The sequence below is a fragment of the Callospermophilus lateralis genome, chromosome 8 (assembly GCF_048772815.1).
Source record: "Callospermophilus lateralis isolate mCalLat2 chromosome 8, mCalLat2.hap1, whole genome shotgun sequence".
NCBI classification, from domain to species: domain Eukaryota; kingdom Metazoa; phylum Chordata; class Mammalia; order Rodentia; family Sciuridae; genus Callospermophilus; species Callospermophilus lateralis.
The window spans coordinates 15,065,348-15,073,855 of NC_135312.1; positions in this window are offsets into that span (position 1 = coordinate 15,065,348).

Sequence of the window (8,508 nt, forward strand, 5' to 3'; positions counted from 1 at the left end):
CCAATATACTGTGTACTATGCAATATCAATATTTTTATTCTAAAGGTTAGGGAAACTCCCCCCAACACATAGTTACTTGATAAATTTTGAATAACTGAATATGCTTGGTGCTGCGTATAAAATATTGAACGAAGAAAGTTGGCCTCTGTCCTCGTGTGTAACTTGCTATATAGTGTGGAAGCTATAAAATCAAGTAAGCCAACAGATTATGATAAAATTTAAAAATCCATAAGAAGTTCTGTAAGGGCTATGGGGACAGAAAATAACAAGGAAGCAATTTGTTTGCTATAAAGGGGGTCAGAAATATTGTCAGTGGGGAGGTGAGACCTGACAGAGGACAATGGGCTCATTCAAGCAAAATCCAGGAAGGAGAATCAACCTGCAGAGCATGCACAGGAAGGATGCAGTGAGGCTAAGGCTCAGCTGGGATCCCTGAAAGAAGCAGGAGCCAGATCTTGAAGGACTTTGTCAGGTTAAGAGTTTGAAATTATTTTCAAAATCAAATATAAAATCACTGAATATTTTTGAAACAAGAAATTGAATATTAACTAAAATTTAGTTATTCCCCCAGGATTCACATTTCTAGAGCACCTACCAAGACGCCCATTCCCTTCCTCTGGCCAGCTCCCTCCTCCCTCTTCTACAGCCCTGCTCTTCTCCTCTTCCCTACCAACTACCTCAGCCATCCTTTCTCTGGCTCAGGAGAGCCTCCTTCCTTCCCTTGGCAATGATGAATGGCTCTGTGATCAAGTCATAAAATTTTAGTGCACTTTTGGAATGATTTGGTGGTGGTGGTAACAGAAGAAAGCTTGTCTTTCTTTGGGGATGAAAGGTTGGTAGTACATTGTTTCCTTTTCCTCTAAAGAGACCCCCTAGTACCATGGTGAAGTTTATGTATCCCAGTAACGTGAGGCATTTCCTCTTCTTCTACCGCAAACTTTAATTCCCTCCGGAGTCACCACCAGCATAATTTGTTCAAAAAGGTTAATGTGCTAGATCAGGTGTCTGCAGTGTTTTTCTCTAAATAGTGAGAGAACAATTATTTTAGGTTTGCTTCTTAGTCTCTTTTGCATCCACTCAATTCTGTCACTGTTAATGTGCAAATGATAACCATAGAGAATATATGAATGACTGAGAACCTATGTCCCAATAAAACTTTGTTTATGGGCAGTAAAATTTGTATTTTATGTAGTTTTAATTTTAGTGTTCCATGAAATTTTCTTTTGATTTCTTTTAAACATTTAAAAATGAAAAATACGTTCTTAGCTCCTAGGCCATTCAAAAGCTAGAAGCAAGACACATTTTATCCATCAGCAAATAGTTTCCTGAACCCTGTGCTAGATAAACTGAAATACAAATAAACAAATTGTCCTCTATTCTGAAAGAAATAGCAATCATGTTGTAGACATGATCACATGATCAATTAATCACCCCATAAAGTGATGATCCCTACATCAGCAGTGTGAACAAAGAACTATAAAAGGTTAGAAAAATGATTCTCTATGCTTCAGTAAAAACTTCTGAACACTAGATCTTACTGGATAGCCCTGGCATAGCATGATTCCTGGCATAGTGTCCAATAAATATTAAATGAATAAATTAATGTTTAATGAAGTTATTAGTTAATGAAGAAATATCTCAAGGACCCTTACTAGGGGCTAAGTAAACATAAATGAATATGTCAGGACACCAGTCATCAAGCAATTACTAGTTTGGGAAGAGAGACAGGAATTTAAGGAAATTAATAACCGCACAGCGTGATAGGTACAAGTAAAATAATTAGCAGTTGCAGAAGCAGAGAGAAAGGAGTGAGCGATGTCAATTGGGTCAAAAACAGTAAGAGAGATTTCCTGAAGGAGATAGCATCTAATCTGGCAGAAATAATGGGGAAAAGAGGACCCAAGCCATTATTCCTTTTAGCACTGAGAAGAAGAGTCAGTCATAGGCAGCTGGGGTTGGGACTGGAAAGTTAGGGAAGACAGAGACCCACTGCAGGGGCTGCAGTAAAGTCTGTCCACATGGATGTGCCAAACACAAACCAGATGAATACACCCCAGGAGCGGCTTCCAAAGCTCATCAGTGGCCACTTTTCTCAGGCAAAACTGATAAATGGGAGGACTGTTGTCTTTCTATTGACCTCACCTGACTCTAAGTTCTTATCTATACACCTGTCACTGCTGCCTGAAGGAGTTGGCAAATTCAGTGTCTGTAAGGTAGGGTGAGAAAGTGGTAGAGTGAACATGATTTTGAATTCAATTGCTTTCAGACATAAGTTAGAAAATGTATCATCAATACTTTTTGCCACAGAATACCTAAATATGATAGAAAAATGTTGCAATTATTCTTTTAAATTCATAGCCAAGAATTTAAGAAAGTGGAGGAAACAAAAGGAAGCTGTAAGAATTTGTAAAACAAGTTTGCCTTTATGTGAGTTTGAGCTTTAAATTTGCATTACCTCTCAATAGATTGATTGAAAGGCATCCTAAATTAATAACTCTCAGAGAACTGACAGAGGCAAATGCAAATATACTCTGGAAGACCAATGTAAACATTATCTCAAAATCCAGAATTATAGATTATAAAACACCTGAATAATATGCTACCGTGGATAGGGTCAACAGAAACCAGAATCAGCAGAATTAAACCCATCTGTTTTGCATTTACTGATATTTACCACATACAATGTAAGAAAAAGCATATGTCAAGTATTTAAGAAAATAAGAGGAAATGAAACTATGAGCCAGAAACAAGAATCAGGTTTAAAAAGAGAACCAAAGAAATACACAAAATATAACCACTGCACTTGAACCTTAGTAAGTTAATAGCATAATAGATACAGCTGAAAGAGAATGCATGAACCAGAAACTAGATTTGAAGAAGTTATCAATAACTCAGTATACAGAGACCAAGAGAAAGAATTTTTAAAAGAGGTAATGCTACATGCCTGATAGAATGAGAAATTTTAGTCCATATATATTTAATTTTCCAGGGGGAAAAAGATAAATGGAATTTTAGAGAGCAAATATTAAAAGCAATAATCATTATTAATTTTCCAGACAGGATCGAAACTATGATTCTTTTGATCTGAAGAACACAACAAATCTCAACAAGATAAGTAGAAATTAACTTTATCTTATTAATCAAACTACAAAACATCAAAAACCCTTAAGATCATAAAAGCTACCAGATGCAGAAAAAAAGATTAACTTCAATAATTTAATTCATTAAAATTTTACTGACAATATACTTCTCAAAGACAACAAGGGAAATTAGAAGATAATGTCAATTTCCTAGGTTAAGGAGATAATTCAATTCAATATTAATAAATTAGAGATATTGTATTAGCCCAGTGGAAAATTTGGCACATTATTGTACCAATGCCATTAGAATTGTTAGTAAGGGTTGAGTAAGTTATCTACAAACAGCAAGTATTTGCAGCACTTGCCATGTAATATACCCTTTAAGTGTTTACTTTTATTTACTATAATTATGCATTACAGAAGAAAGAAAGAGAAATTGGAGATGAACAGATCTGTTCACAAATCAAAATCCTCTCTTATTAGTTGAGATGCTCTCCCAAAGCTTCTGTGTTAATGCAAAATGATCATGGTTGAAATGATTAGATTATGAGAGATGTAATCTGATCGGGGGATTAGCCCATTTGATGTATTAAAAATCCAAATGGAGTAAGTGGACAGTAACTATAAGCAGGGAGGCTGTGGCTAAAGGAAGTGAGTCACTGGTGCCTCACTTGTTCGGTCTCTGCTTCCTGGATACCAAGAGGTGAGCAGCCTTCCTCTACCACTTGCTTCTGCCATAGCGCTCAACCTCACCTCAGGTCCAGAGTCAGCTGACCATGGACAGAACCTCTGAAACCATGAGCCCACATAAACTTTTCCTCCTCTTAAATGGTTCTGATCAGGTAATTTGGCCACAGCAACTAAAAGCTGACTTGCACACTGGTGCAAGAGATCTTCTCTGTGTCATTTAGGTTCTCTGATCCCCAGTCTTTTATCTGAAAACCTATGCTGACCATTGACCTCATTGTGCTGTGTTGTTGTGATGATAAACTAAGATATAGCACGTGCAGCTCCTAGAATAGTGTCAGGATTAAAACAAACACTAGGAAGTATTGTATTTAATGCCTCTACTTGCTCCTTTTTAACTGTTACCTTGAAATGCTAATAATTTTTTCTCCCATTAACTTCCTTCATCTAAAAATTTTGAGATAATAATGGCTTTATATGAATCATTAGTCCATTTAATGTATTCATTCAACAATCATTTGCTGAATGTGCACTGTACAGAGTTCCGGATATCCAGAGATGAGGAGCTAAGCTGAAATGTGAGGGTTAGGGGAAGGATTAAATGAAAGGGGGCAGGCACAATAACTAGTACCAGACGTGTTGCACAGAAAACCCACGTTCCAGGCTGACCATCTGCCCTTCCTTTCCCTCCCCTGTGCACCAGGCACTGCAACCAGCATCAGCAGAGAGGATGACCATGAGACCCAACTTGCTGAAAGTTTTGCTGAGTTGTTGAGAGAGAGGTTTGGATGCAGCCAGACAAGTTCAAATTCTGGTTTCTCCATTTACGACCTATATGACTTTATTAGTGTCAATGCTCAGACACGGAACCTGAGAAAAGGATTTGGGTGTGAGCACTTTATTTGGAAAATTGTCCCATGAAGTGGGTGATGGAATAGAGAGTGAGAGGGAGAATGAAAAATAGAAAATAAAGGATACATTGAGGAGCAGGTTCCACTGTGGGAAATTGAGACTCATTCCCAGGGGGTTCTTCTGACTTTGTGGAACACATCTCAGAACAAGTAATTAAGGACCAGAGAACACTGAGTCATTTATCCAACAATTCTTATCCTTTTGTGGTTGATGCTTGCTCTGGAACCATTGACATCACAAGCTGGCTAATCCTGTTCCCATGACTAGAAATCTCTCTCCGGCAGAGTCTTTGAGAAAGACCCGTACACAGGAACTCTCTAGTAGAGTTAGGTCCATGAATGGGACATTGAGAATGTGCCTTGTAGTGACATAACCTCTCTAGCCCCTTTGTCTATCCTGGGCAATAGAGTGAGTACTTGTTCACCTGTATTACTTATTTTCCCTTTAACCCTTTAACTCCTAGTACATATGGAAATTTATTTTCTGCTTCACCCATAGGAGAGGACTGTGGGTAACTGGACTACGTTTTCCCAACCGTGTTGAATATTTGATGTGTCTGCATGACTAAATTCTGACCAAGGGAATGTAGTGAGAGCTCTGTTGTCCTCTTTCAGACCTGGTAATTAAGATATCAGGTAAGGCAAATCTCCACGCTCTGCGTCCCCATCTGGACAGCTGAAACACATACATGGTAGCAATCCAGCCTTATCTATTTAAATGGGGATGATGTCCAGGAAATGACTGAGGAGCCCAGATGCAGAGAATGGTATCTCTGGCATGAAGCAGAGCTGACCCAGACAGCCTGAGCCCTGGCATCAGGACTGTTCCAGGTAAGGGGCATGAGCTCTAAAACATGGTATTTTAGATTATTTTGCAACCTTTTCTCTCCCTCACCAGAGCACTCCATCATGATGGCTGTCAATGGTGTATGTGACAATCCACAAAAGTGCTTATAGCCATGTCTGGCATCAGGTAAATTTTTGATAAATAACTAAATTACTTATAAGTAATTAATTATAATTACTTATGTTTGCCAAGGTGTGATCTTTCCATTACATTCTGCATTACATGAACTCAGAGTGAGGGAGACCTAGAACTCCAAAGACTATGAGAGGTGTTGCCATAAAAATCACAGAAACTGAATTCTAAATAGACCCAAACCACAACGGTCCATCCCACCTAATAATGACAATCATGACCAGCATTACTGAGGGCACACTTTGCATTAACCACAGCACTGAGAGTCTCACCTACATTATTTTATTCATTTCTATGGTATAAGGGTTAGTATCTATATCTTACAACATTATTATGGTATAAGGGTTAGTATCTATATCTTACTGTTCAAACAGACTCTCGGAAATAATGGAGCATTAATCATTAAGATAAATGGAAAAAGAAAAGAAAAGAAACTTTGACTCAATCAGGTTTTTCCTAAATTCCCAGATATTTGGAAATGTAACTAATTTCTAAAAGAATACGATAAATGGCAATGGTACAGGAGTCACCTGAGTAAATGTTAAGTAACATGCAGCATTTTAATTCCATTTCATCCGGCTCCTCACAGCTAACTCAGGGGATTCTAATCATTAATCACCTGAAGACTTGGTGTCTACACTCAGGCTTCCTGTTCTGGGGAGGTAATATATCTTGAATTTCAAAGTTGCAGTAATGATCCCCAAATGAAGCCGAGTAGAGATTTTCACCATCAACCACACAATCAACATTTCTATAGGACAGTAACGGGTTTCTCTCCTGGGTGATGGCTTTATATAAATATGCATGTGAACATGATAGGACTTTACTTGGGGAAAGTTTCTGCAGGATCACTTCAGAGTCTGTATTTTCAGATATCCCAGGATGTGAAGCCAGCTCTCAATTCTGGGAAGTAAGTTCCCTGATATTCAAACTAAGGAAGTATTTTCCCAGGGGGTAAAAATCTCCACCTGTGTAGGTTCCCAGCTAATCTTCCCCTCCCTCTTGCCACCATCAACCACCTGCATCCCCCTTTCCCTCTTCTAATTCCCTTCTCTCTGACCTTGAATCAAACCAAGGACATGAAATAGCTGCCAAAGAAAGTGATGGTTCCCTTAGTGTCCAAAAGAAAGGAATGTGAAAAAGGAGTTAAGTAACCCTCAATTGGAGAGCCAAAGGGCTCTAGGACTCATTAGGAATTTCCATGAACAACTTCGTAGCAGTGAACTCTACTCAGATTCCTTTGATCCATTTTCTCAACAAGGTCTACTCCTTGGTGTGCTGAGCCCATTTAAGTTAAGAATGTTTGGCCCGGGTTCGATCCTCAGCACCACATACAGACAAAGATGTTGTGTCCGCCAAATACTAAAGAATAAATATTAAAATTCTCTCTCTCTCTCTCTCCCTCTCTCTCACTCTTTCTTTAAAAAGAAAAAAAGAATGCTAAGTCAGTTTATGAAGAGTCCCCTTCATCCTTGACAGCCAATCAAGCTTCTTTTCACCCATGCTTCATCTCTAACCAAGTTCCTCTTCACCCATGCTTCATCTCTAGCCAAGTTCCACCCTCAATACCAAAGTTCCTGTAGTAAGTTTCCACCCACTTCCTAACCCTGCCCAATGGCTATACATTTCTACTTAAATCTCTGTTGTACTCAGAGTTGAATTCAGTGTCTCTCCTCTACTATAAAAGCCTGTTGCAGTAATCTTGAATAAAGTCTTCATTGCTGTTTTTATTAAGTGTTTAATGCTCAACTTTTCTTTTACATTCTTGGCAAATTGGGCTGGGTATATTGAGGCTATGGTATGCTATATGTTTTGTGTAGACTATCTAGAAGGGAATCCTGGATGGACTCTCTTAGAGCCAGGTTTTCAAACAACTTGAGGAGATAACCTGAGCTTGCTTGTTTTTTTTTTTTTTTTTTTTTTTTTTTCTGTTGACTTTCTTCTGCTTAGGAAAGTTGTTTACCTGAGATGGGCCTGGATGTCCTTACTGTTAGGCTGGGTAAGAATGGCTGCCTCTCCCAAGTCAGACTGCCCTGAATCTTGATCTGGCAAAGACTAAAGTCTGCACAAAGAAGCTGTGCTTCTACTGTGGAGGAAAGCAAATAACCAGTGGATATTAAGATATCTAGAAAATGCTCACAACATATGAAGGGGAAAATCAGGGCACAGAAAAACATAAGCTCTGTTACACGAATTAGGAACTATAACATTCAATGATAAAAGACAGGAAGGAAAAATAATAAAGTGTGAACAGTGCTTCTTTGGCTACTGAGACCATTTTTGACCAGTATACACTTTCCATATTTTTTCCACTGCACATGTGTATCTATATGATTAAAATATTAATTTATGCCATGTTAATTGGAAAATGCGGTTAGCCTTGTTTTAAGGCAGTTTACAACAGATACCAGGGCATAAAAGAGGTGGTTACATTATAGAATTGGACTTTAATTATCTCTGTGCCTTCCCTAGCACTTTCTGCCTGTTATGATTTAAATATGAGGCGTCCCCCTCAGAATCTCATGTGTGAGAGAAGGCAAGAATTTTCAGAGATAAAATGATTAGATTACAAGAGGTATAACCTAATCTGTGAATTAATCCACTGATATGGAGGGTATGGCTAGAGGAAGTAGGTCACCGTGTATGTACCTTTGGGGTTTATATTTATTTCCTTCTCGAGTAAACTTCTCTCCCTGTGCCTGATTGCTGTGTCCTGAACTTCTTTGTTCCATCACACGCTACCACCATGATGCTCAGAGCCCAGAGCTGTGAGTCAGCCTATCATGGATAGAACCTCTGAAACCATGAATCAAAATAAACATTTTCTCCTTTAAATTATTATTATTATTAT